Here is a 12068-nt window from a genome sequence, read left to right as displayed (position 1 = left end):
ATAAAACGTTGGTGTAGGCCGTAGCGAGTATATTGCAAGCCATAAGTCATTCAAGACGTACGTGATTTAATGAATCTTAGATGTGATGAATACGGTACGATAACAATTATATCATTGGTTATATCACAAGACTACCTCATGATTTTGAAACATTACTGTTCTAAAGCAGCTGTGAACTTGATGGCAGTGTAGGGGTTGGTAAAATTCGCCTGATGTTTTTCTTTTTTAATTTAAATTTTTTAAATAAGTAGTTCAACGTAAAATTGTAAGTATATGACATTATATTTTGTAATTACAAAGTTTAGGCCACTGACATTTGTCACTGCTGATTTTACTTTTCCTTTTTCTGGGTTGAACTGGTTCCGCAACTCATGTATTTGTGAGTAGTATTCGTTTGACGATTTGTTCGGTCTCACGAGACACAACTGGAAAACCCTGCAAAGCTTCAGGACATAGATATTTATTGTAATAATTCGGTGTTTCCACTACGTACAGATATAACTCTCCCCTATATGTATCTTTTGTATCTGGTGTTGTTGTGGTCTTCATTCCGAAGACTAGTTTACAGCCGCTCTCGATTCTAGTCTGCTCTATGAAAGCTTCTTCTTCTCAGCATAAATATTGCAACCTATATCCATTTCAACCTGTTTACTGAATTCAAGCCTTGGTCTTCCCCTGCAATGTTTAACTCCCTACCCCGCCCCTCCAACCCCCTCTCACATCTGTCAGGTACCAGATTGACTATTCCGTTATGCCACAGAATACATCCTGCCAAACGATCCCACCTTTCAATCAAGTTGTGCCATAGTGTCCTTTCTCCCTAATTAAATTCAGCATCTCCTCATTAGTTATGAGATCAACTCACGTAATCTTCAGAATTCTTCTAGAGCACTATGTTTCAAAAGCCTCTAGTCTCTGCTTGTTTCAGTGGCATATCATCCACGTTTATCCTCTAATGAGGCTATTCTCCAATCAAACACAATTCTTAACGCTTGAATTTGTATTCGATTTTAACAATTTTTTTTTCAGAAATACTTTTATCATTATTGAAAGTCTGCGTTTTGTATCCTGTTTACGTCGATCATCGCCAGTCATTTAGCTGTCCAAGTGGCAAACCTCACCTATCTATTACACTTCAGGCCGGCCGAAGTGGCCGTGCGGTTAAAGGCGCTGCAGTCTGGAACCGCAAGACCGCTACGGTCGCAGGTTCGAATCCTGCCTCGGGCATGGATGTTTGTGATGTCCTTAGGTTAGTTAGGTTTAACTAGTTCTAAGTTCTAGGGGACTAATGACCTCAGCAGTTGAGTCCCATAGTGCTCAGAGCCATTTGAACCATTTTTTATTACACTTCATTTACTTCTGTTTATGTTCATCTTATAAGCTCTTTCCAGGACACTATTCATTTCGTTCAACTGTTTTTCCAAACTCTTTTCTGTCTCTGACGGACTTACAGTATCGCCGAACGAACATTAAAGGTTTTATTTCTTCTCCATGCACTTTAATTCTCTTTCCATATACACCCTTGGCTGCCTTTACTCCTTCGTCACTGCACAGACTGAATAATACCGGGGTAGCTTTAAACCCTATCTCACTCCCTTCCCTATTACTACTGCCCTTCATGTCCTTCGACTCTTGTAACTGATTTCTTGTTTCTGTACAGTTCTGAATTAACTTTCGCTCCCTTCATTTCATCCCCGCTATCTTCAGAATTTCAAAGAGTGTACATCAGTCAACGTTCTAGAAAGTTTCACTAAATACACAAATGTTATGAACGTAGGTTAACATGCCTTCAACCTATCAATTAGGATGACTCGTAGGGTCAGTCTTGCGTCACATGTTCCTTAATTTCTCCCGAATTCAGACTAATCTTCCCAGAGGTCGGCTTCCAGCAGCTTCGCCATTCTACTGTAAATAATTTCTGTCATTATTTTGCAGCCGTGACACATTACAGTGATGGTTCGGTAGTACCTGTATTCCTACCTGTCAGCACCTGACTTCTTTAGAAATTTAATTATTATATTCTTCCTGAAGTCTGAGGGTATTCCTCGTGTCTCATACAGAGTGTTTATAACTAAACTTTCACTACATGAGGCGGTGAAGCCGGAAGATTATTTACCGTGTGGGTACCCCACCTAAGAGGAATGGTACTGAGACTGTGCGGCGCAGGACTTGCGTTTTTACTAGTGTTAGTATCATGACTTGCCGTGAGGCGTCGGTACTGGTATAGCGACGCAAGGCTGAAACAGAAGCATCAGTATGCATAAAATTGGCAGAGACTCAGCATGGGTCAGATCAATATGAGCAGAGCTCTACTTGTACAGCTGTTTTACCAAAACAACAAAATAGTGCTGCTTTTCTTAGCGAGTGTCAGTGCGTCAAATGAATACGGGAAGGCCCACTTCCGGCACCGGGCTTGAGGAACATGATTCGGAAGTTCGAATTATCTGGTGATTTAGGAATTACTCGTGGGAGAGGTCGAGTAACAACTGTACTACAAATTGTTGAAGAAGCTACAGCTGCCATGGCTGAGAATACTAGACACAGTGTGCGACTTAAGCAGTGCACGGCCAGTGACACTTCAGATGAACATTCCATGATCCACCGTACTTTCGGACAGCAGTGGAGCAATGTCTGGTGCAGTCCGAGGCTGTCGGGGATGCAGATGGTTTGCAAATGCTGGTAACCTGGATTGTAAATATTGTAGGTAATTAACAAGTGTTACCCATGCACGAGGAAATTAAAATGTGTTTCTTTCAATGGTTTATTCGTTACTTCTCTACCGCGTATGCTTAAAAATCTTTGCGCAGACTTTCATTCCCCTTCGATCACTCGTTTGTTACACGGGCCCTCTGCAAGTAGTGAAAGATTGATTATAAGCACCTTGTGTATCTTGCTCACCAGGTGGAATAATTTTTCCATGGCTGTCTCTGCCAAGGTTCGCAGTAACTCTGGGGAATTGTTCACAACAGCCTTCTTTTCACTTGGGTCTTTCAGTGATCTGTCAGTTTCTTCTCGTAGTAGCATATTTCCAACCTCAGCTTTATCACTTCCGGTTCTCCTTTTAGAACTCTGTACTCAACAATATTTCCCTAACATAGATTTCCTGAAGTCTGAGGGTATACCTCGTGCCTCATACAGAGCCGTCATACATACCACCTTTCATCTTTATTTTTATGCCCAATTCCGATTTGCCATTTGAGATTCTGATATCTGTGAAGCTGTTTCTCATTTTCTGAAGATCTCTTTATTTTCCCAATAGGCAGCATCTTTCTAACCCCTGGTTAAGCAAGCTTCTACAGTCTTGCATTTGTCCTCTAGTAATTCCTACTTAGCTATTTTGCACTTTCTGTCAATTTCATTTTTTAGTCATCTCTATTCTCTATCGTCTACTTCATTTGGTGCATTTTTATATTTCCTCCTTTTTTTAGTTAATTTCAGTTTGTCCTGTTTTATCCAAATATGAGGCCTAGCCTTTGTATCAGCGTTATCCTCTTCTGCTTTCCGTATTTCATCTCTCAAAGCTACCCATTTGTCTCCAATTGTATTCCTTTCACCCGTTTCAGTCCAACGTCGCCTGATGATCCCTGAAAATCTCAATAGCCTCTGGTTCTTTCAATTTATACAGATCCCATCTGAATAATATCCTACCTGTTTGCAGTTACGTCAGTTTCAGTTTGCAATTCATAACCGATAAATTATGTTCAGAGTCCACACCTGTTACTGAAAATGACTTAGAGTTTAAATTATGGTTAATAAATCTCTGTATTAGCATATACAACCAGCATAAAACCTCCCAGTGCCCCACGCCTTCTCCGCGTATAGTGTCTGCTTTCATTATTCTCAAGCCAGAGTGATTGGTATGATTAAATTACACTCTGTGAAGAAATCTACCAGACAGCATCCTCTTTCATTTCTTTCTCCCAGTTCGAGTTCCCCTACAATTTTTCCTTCTGTTCCCTTTCCTACTACTGACTTGTCATCATACATTCTTTCAATCTCTTCATCATATGCAGGGCGAGTTGGCATATAGCCTTTTACTTCGGTGGTATATGTGGGCTTCATGTCTGTCTTGGCTACGACAGTGCATTCACTGTGCCGCTCTTTCTAGCGTACCTGCTTTCCTCTTTTCTTATTACGTGTTAGGTCTACTCCTGCATTAACCCGTTTTATTTAATGTTGATAACCTTGTACTCAAATTACCTAAAGTTCTGTTATTTCTGCGCCCGGAATTCACTAATATCCGCTATATCTGATTTCAACCTATCCATTTCCGTTTTTAAATACTCTGGTCTATAAACTCGATTGGGGGATCTAACATTCCACGCTCCGATCTCTGGAATGCCCGTTTTGTCTTTCTTGATGACGACATCCTCTTCAGTAGTTTCTACCTGGAAAGCCGGATGGATGGGCATCTTTTTACCTCCGGAATATTTTACCCAAGAGGATTTCGTAATCATTAAGCCATACAGTAAAGCTGCATGCCCTCCGGAAGAAAAAACGATGACTGTAGTTTCCCCTTGCTTTCAGCCGTTTACAATATCAGCACAGCAAAACTATGTTGGCTAATGTTACAGGCCCAGATTAGTCAATCATGGAACTAGTGTTCCTGCAACTACGGAAAAATCTGCTGCCCCTCTTCAGGAATCACTGATTAGTCTGACATCTCCAAAGATACACCTTCGCCTGCGCCACAGCTATTTGAATCGTCGAGGCACGGAATGCTCCCAACCTTGGCAAGGTCCTTGATGTAATGTGGCTTGAGTGGAGGAGGAGGATAGGTCTATGCATCTGTCAAAGCACAAATGCATTATTTGTCCCACTGCGGAGGTCTTTGGTGGTAAACTGAAGAGCATTGCGATTATGTGTGATCAAGCCAAGCGTCTTTCTAGCGTGATCATGATTTGAAGGTGTGACATAAGGCACATAAACGACACCACTTTTGTCAAAGCAGGCACCATTCGAAGTATCTTATAAAGGACACAGAATCGGAGCTGTTACGCGGAAACATACCAGTCCTCTTGCACACAATTAGCCTAGCAGTCGATGGTGCCTGCGTAGGAGCAGTCGCGTGAGCAAGCAAATATATTTAAAGCAACCTTTACTCTGTGTGGCAAGCGCTTTGGTCAAATGTTTATGATCAAGTTCCTGAGATTGGCGGGCATACTCGGGACTAAGTGTACCTGCTCGGCTGAGGCTACACGCCCCATGGAAAGGACGCCGAACCTGACGACAGCCTACGCTGAACAATGTCTGAGATAATAAACAACTGGAAGACAAATTTTTTCGTCTCCCAGAGTGTCCTTTCCATCCATGAACTGAGTGTGGTTGCGATTTTGGGAAATGACAGGGCTTCATCCTCTTCCTTCTCTCATTATCTCCAACGAGAACACGAAACTGCACTAAACTACACCATAACAGTCGTCTATACTTAACAGATACTCTTAAATACGTACAACACTCATACTTCACGCAGGAAAGGTGCATGCTGGCAAGGAGGATAGGGAAAACCTCTCCAGTTAGGTGCTAAACCTCCCCTTCGGAGACTCCCTGCCATTCATGTTATACGACTTTTCTTTACTCGTTAGTTGTGCTTATCCATGGTACGAGGGCAGTTCAATAAGTAATGCAACACTTTTTTTTCTCGGCCAATTTTGGTTGAAAAAACCGGAAATTTCTTGTGGAATATTTTCAAACATTCCCGCTTCGTCTCGTATAGTTTCATTGACTTCCGACAGGTGGCAGCGCTGTACAGAGCTGTTAAAATGGCGTCTGTAACGGATGTGCGTTGCAAACAACGGGCAGTGATCGAGTTTCTTTTGGCGGAAAACCAGGGCATCTCAGATATTCATAGGCGCTTGCAGAATGTCTACGGTGATCTGGCAGTGGACAAAAGCACGGTGAGTCGTTGGGCAAAGCATGTGTCATCATCGCCGCAAGGTCAAGCAAGACTGTCTGATCTCCCGCGTGCGGGCCGGCCGTGCACAGCTGTGACTCCTGCAATGGCGGAGCGTGCGAACACACTCGTTCGAGATGATCGACGGATCACCATCAAACAACGCAGTGCTCAACTTGACATCTCTGTTGGTAGTGTTGTCACAATTGTTCACCAGTTGGGATATTCAAAGGTTTGTTCCCGCTGGGTCCCTCGTTGTCTAACCGAACACCATAAAGAGCAAAGGAGAACCATCTGTGCGGAATTTCTTGCTCGTCATGTGGCTGAGGGTGACAATTTCATGTCAAAGATTGTTACAGGCGATGAAACATGGGTTCATCACTTCGAACCTGAAACAAAACGGCAATCAATGGAGTGGCGCCACACCCACTCCCCTACCAAGAAAAAGTTTAAAGCCATACCCTCAGCCGGTAAAGTCATGGTTACAGTCATCTGGGACGCTGAAGGGGTTATTCTGTTCGATGTCCTTCCCCATGGTCAAACGATCAACTCTGAAGTGTATTGTGCTACTCTTCAGAAATTGAAGAAACGACTTCAGCGTGTTCGTAGGCACAAAAATCTGAACGAACTTCTCCTTCTTCATGACAACGCAAGACCTCACACAAGTCTTCGCACCCGAGAGGAGCTCACAAAACTTCAGCGGACTGTTCTTCCTCATGCACCCTACAGCTCCGATCTCGCACCGTCGGATTTCCATATGTTTGGCCCAATGAAGGACGCAATCCGTGGGAGGCACTACGCGGATGATGAAGAAGTTATTGATGCAGTACGACGTTGGCTCCGACATCGACCAGTGGAATGGTACTGTGCAGGCATACAGGCCCTCATTTCAAGGTGGCGTAAGGCCATAGCATTGAATGGAGATTACGCTGAAAAATAGTGTTGTGTAGCTAAAAGATTGGGGAATAACCTGGTGTATTTCAATGCTGAATAAAACAACCCCTGTTTCAGAAAAAAAATGTGTTGCATTACTTATTGAACTGGCCTCGTATTAGAATGAATCAAGAGTACTTCCTCGCCTAGAAAAGTGTCTGCGTAGTAGAGCCCAAAGACATAAACTGATTGGACAGCATGGTCTTTTGTTTTCTAGGGAACACTTTCCGAGAGCTATCGTAATACCACAATTTTCAGGGATTAAATGATGTGTAGTTAGGGTAATTAAAGCAAAGGAAACCTTTGGAGATGCGAGGCTGGGCGATAGATACTAAACAGCATCTGACGGTTGTAATAACACATCCTCCTATGGTATTACTTTTCCTCAACAGCATTTGTCGATACCGGTATTATTTTTTCGAATTTTGGACAGGTAAATATTACCTCAATTGACTTTCAGAAGACTTTCGTATTATTTTATACACAGTATTCTATATTTCAAGCTAAAATTTATGAAAATGAATTACTTCATCAAATATTTTAGTCTCGATGTTATAATCGATAAGTACTAGTTCTGAATGTACAGCTATGATTTTTTCTTACAAATATGTGAAATTACGAACAATTGCCACACTTAAAATTTCTATTCTAAATTACTCAATACTGTACTGATTACTATATTTATTTTCGGATTCATTTTTGAGATAGTAATCAAAAGGAATACCGTATCAGAAACTAGTAGAAATTCATTTGTTAAGAAACATTGCAAACCCTTTGGAATACGGTTATTCCCGCATGATGTGAGAGTCGTAAGCATGCTTTTAATGTGATTCGACATATTTTTGTATTTTTTACGGACAAAGTAATTTCGACTTTGTTAACGAGAAAAATCAACACTTTATGATATACTAAAATGTGACAAAATATATTTGCCTAAAAACAAAAATTCTGTAACAACAATCTTTAAATTATTTAGATCGCCCAACCGTGAGGACCTAAAATGTGACATATTCAGCATTAAGAATCAGACCTCTAGCAAAAACTGGAGCCAACTCTACATGAAAAGCTAAGTAAACTAGGAAGTTTATTGTAATCTTCGCTCCTCTCAATTCTACAGAAAAGACTAATGTGGACAATAGATGGAATTAAGAAGGAGGGTTGAGATTACACGCTGCATATCTTCCAAGTAACACCTGAGAGCGAGGTCGCAGAAAGCCAATGATCTATACGAAATTCGACGCCTCACAGGTCGTCTACCATGGAACCACATAATGGCTGCTAATGGCAACAAGAGACTAGAGTTATTGAACGGTGAAGACAGCATGAGGCCACGAAGCGTAGTTGAACTGCTTATCCGGCGAGTAACTCACAACAATGGAAGAGTGCTAGTGGTATTGATACAAAGGGGCAATGGCAACGTCAAACAAAGCAAACATTGCATTATATCTACAGCAACAGTTGCCGAAGTTGAGATTTATTCAGAAAGAAACCCAAGAAAGATGTGGCAGATGAAATATAAGCGTTTCTGCAAGATGCTTCAGTAGAATGTGTGGTGTCGTATACGCTCGACAGTGCGGGTAATGTACATGAGATCTAAAATGATGATGATATTTGATTAAGAACTGTGAAACAGATGTCGAGACATGTAGTTCATCATCCTTGTCTGACAGGCAGCCACAGATCCCGTCCGTAGTGAAACGTAGTAAAGGACAATTGTTGTCCCAACAGCGGGCACATAACATAATTACGTACCTGGAGGATGATCGAGGCATTTCATAAAAGTGGTTTTGAAAAGATTTCGAATATGTCCGCAGCAATATGGCTGTGTAGAGCATAAGAAAAACGATAAATATTCAACGTAGGGCAAGGGGACTTGTTACGAAACTGGTGATTGCATTGCACGTTTCAAGAATGAAATGTGCGTGATAGTGACCCACCACTTTGTGCACCTCATATTGCACGTGACATAGAGTACAGTGATTTCGAGGGAAGCAGTGGACGGCTGCATAACTTCAAACAGTGTTACAGAATTTGAAGACGCAATATAACGAAATTTCAAACAAAGCGTGAGGTTGACGATGCACATAAAACTGCAGAAACGGCCAGAAAATTTTTAGATAAGATAAACTAGCCTACTCCATCACTCAGCAACGAATTTGTTTTCAACTCTGAGCAATCGGCATTTGAAGATAATATTCATATGAAAGGTACTCCATAAATAAGAGGTACCAAGGGAGCAATATCAAAGTCAACTAACATCAATGCCTTAACACACTAGTATACAATTATGGCAACCGTTACTCTGGATGGTAAATTGGTTGTTAAGTTATTTATGGCGATGCGAGAAGTTGGAGGTGCTCTGCCCCATAATGTTCTTCCTAGTGTGCGTGATCTTGCAATGGGAGTAGGGAATATTTACGTCACAGTAATCAAGAGTGAGGAAATGGGCTTAAGAGAATTTCAGATATGCTAAGAGCACTGCTTTTGTCCAACAACTGGTCAAAATAGCTTGGTTTTGCTTGATTCCTGATCTGCGTATGAAAATCATACTCCTTTACAGCGAATTATCCCACCTGAAAAATTTGTGACATTGCAAATCGTACCAAGTGGAACCACTGGACAAATGAAGGCCCTGCATGTTTGTTTTTTCCCTGAATATAAGACATATTATCGCACTATCAGCAGCTATGCCTTAAGGGAGAGCCAGCTTCACGATAAGTTCCACGACAGACTGTTTTGCATTCGGTTGCATGCCATTACATTCCAACAGTTGTCATCACCTCGTTACACCAGTATTATTTTAGATGCAAAAATGGTTCAAATGGCTCTGAGCACTATGAGTCTTAACGTCTGAGGTCATAAGTTCCCTAGAACTTAGAACTACTTAATCCTAACTAACCTAAGGACATCACACACATCCATGCCCGAGGCAGGATTCGAACCTGCGACCGTAGTTGTCGCGCGGTTCCAGGCTGTAGCGCCTAGGACCACTCGGCCACTCCGGCCGGCATTTTAGATGCATTCTTTAATAGTGGATACCTAGCTGAACGTCCTGCACGGTTTGTAACTCCCAAGGAGTCCGCCTTCGATCTTGATGGTGCGAACCTTTGTGATCACTGTGACGCCCCATTATTCATTTGGTGTTCACGTTGCAAGTTAATAGTATTTTTTTAACGTTCTTGAATGTCGCCTATGTTCATTTTGTGACGTTTAATACGTACAACCCATAGAAGGTTGAAAGTTAATAGTTTGTTTTGAACATTTCTTAAATGTCTACGCTGTACAGTTTGTGAAGTTTAATACATAGATAGACAACCGGACACTCGTTTTCTGTCGCCCTCCTGATGCTGACTGTGAGTCATTAGCATTTAGTATTTTTCCTGTCATACCTGTTTACGCAACGCTTTCAAATGAGTGTTACCAGAAATTGAACTTGCAACCTCGCACTTAAGGAGACTCTTGTTGCATTGAGTTTTCCGTTCGTTTTGTGTATCGTTACTTCTTTTCAGTATGAAGTTTCTAATTTTCACCACGGTGGTGGTTTCCATGAAAAGTACGTCCTTTGTGGATATCTGAATGGTGCTAGAAGCATCGGTAGACTACATTAGAGGCAATTTCAGGACTTAGAAGACGCCAGTGCATGGCCACAATATAAGTCTTGCGAATCCTTCTCAAAAGCCGTGAAAATAAACTCCGTTCGGTTCCTTGTAAATAATACCCTTCCTGGACAGCCGACTGGCCTCTTTAAGATTTTAAATAGCATGCAACGCAAACGATTGCTCTAACTTTGGTGGATGTTGTTTTCTGCAGGCAACACGCGTCTCGCGATGTTGGTGCAGCTATGCTCCAGGTCACATAGATCTACAATTAGGGCGATATGTTCTAGTACTTTAACTGAGTGCCTAAGGCTTTACACGTTCTGGATTGATTGACTTTAAGGAGGGGACTAAACAGTGAGGTCGTCGGTCCCATCGGATTAGCTAAGGATGGGAAGTAAGTCGGTCGTGCCCTTTTAAACGAACCATCCCGGAATTTGCCTGAAGCGATTTAGGTAAATCACGGAAAACCTAAATCAGGATGGCCTGACAACCGGGAGAGCGGTGTGCTGACCCCACGCCCCTCCTATCTACATCCTCCACTGAGGATGACACAGCGGTCGGATGGTCCCGTGGCCTGACGACGGAGGATGGCCGGACGTGGGTTTGACCCGTCGTCCTCCCGAATGCTAGTGCAATGTGCTAATCACTGCACCACCTCGCTCGTCACGTTCTGGGGAAGCTGCTGGTTTAGATGAACAAAAATGTTTTAAAATCTTGTTGTTCACAAGTCACGACAATTATAAACAATGTAACTGCGAACGTAGCTCGCTATTACGACGACATTACGACCATTGACGCCTATATACAGTTGTTTAAGTAATCGTTGACGTTCTACTGCCGTGTACCATGACTAGACAGAATATCTCCCGGTAGTCCTCAATTTTTTGTATCCAATTTAAATGGTCATTCTTTTCTACAGTATCATGGTGTGGTCTTTTTCTTATCGACCGCTTATTGTCTGCCGGTCCCTTAACCGCTCATTATCTACCAAAACTGCACTTTTGACACTCATTTCCGATTTTTGTAACTTTCTGAATGTATAATCCTGCTTGAAAATGTACCTTAGTTTACTATGGATAATATATCTGCTTGTATGAATCTGTAATCGACTGTTATTTAAGTAGAGTTGTGCTATCACGCTTGACCACCATTGTTAGCCAGCGTGACTCCAAGATGTCTTAAGCTCTCTTAGGTGAAGAGTTCCATACATTCGGAAACGGGTAAGTCAGCGAGCTGGATCCGTCAGGTTCTCTGATTTTTAAGTCACGCAGACCAGCAACACAGGACTCGTTTATATATGAGTGTCGTATTTGTAAAATAAAACTAGTTGATTACGGAGCAGGAATTATGTTCGGATGTGAATAATAAGAATATCTGAAGAAATGATAAATTGGGAGCAGGATGCCAGAATTCCATATTAATAGCCGTTATAAGGTACAGGTAATAAACAAAGTATTACATAAGTGATAGAAATAGATGCATTCCGTCATGGTTGTTTCTGAAATAACAGCAAATCATCACTGAAAATAACTAAACATACAATAAGTGTAATATCTGGCTTTACTACTCAGTTTCGTCACTACCTTTCAAATTAAAAACCCGATAATTTACGTCTGACTATCTGTTTTGTTCCACAAAGGCTC

Source organism: Schistocerca serialis, chromosome 3 (assembly GCF_023864345.2).
Source record: "Schistocerca serialis cubense isolate TAMUIC-IGC-003099 chromosome 3, iqSchSeri2.2, whole genome shotgun sequence".
In the NCBI taxonomy this organism is placed as follows: domain Eukaryota; kingdom Metazoa; phylum Arthropoda; class Insecta; order Orthoptera; family Acrididae; genus Schistocerca; species Schistocerca serialis.
Note: the sequence above shows the minus strand (reverse complement) of the source record.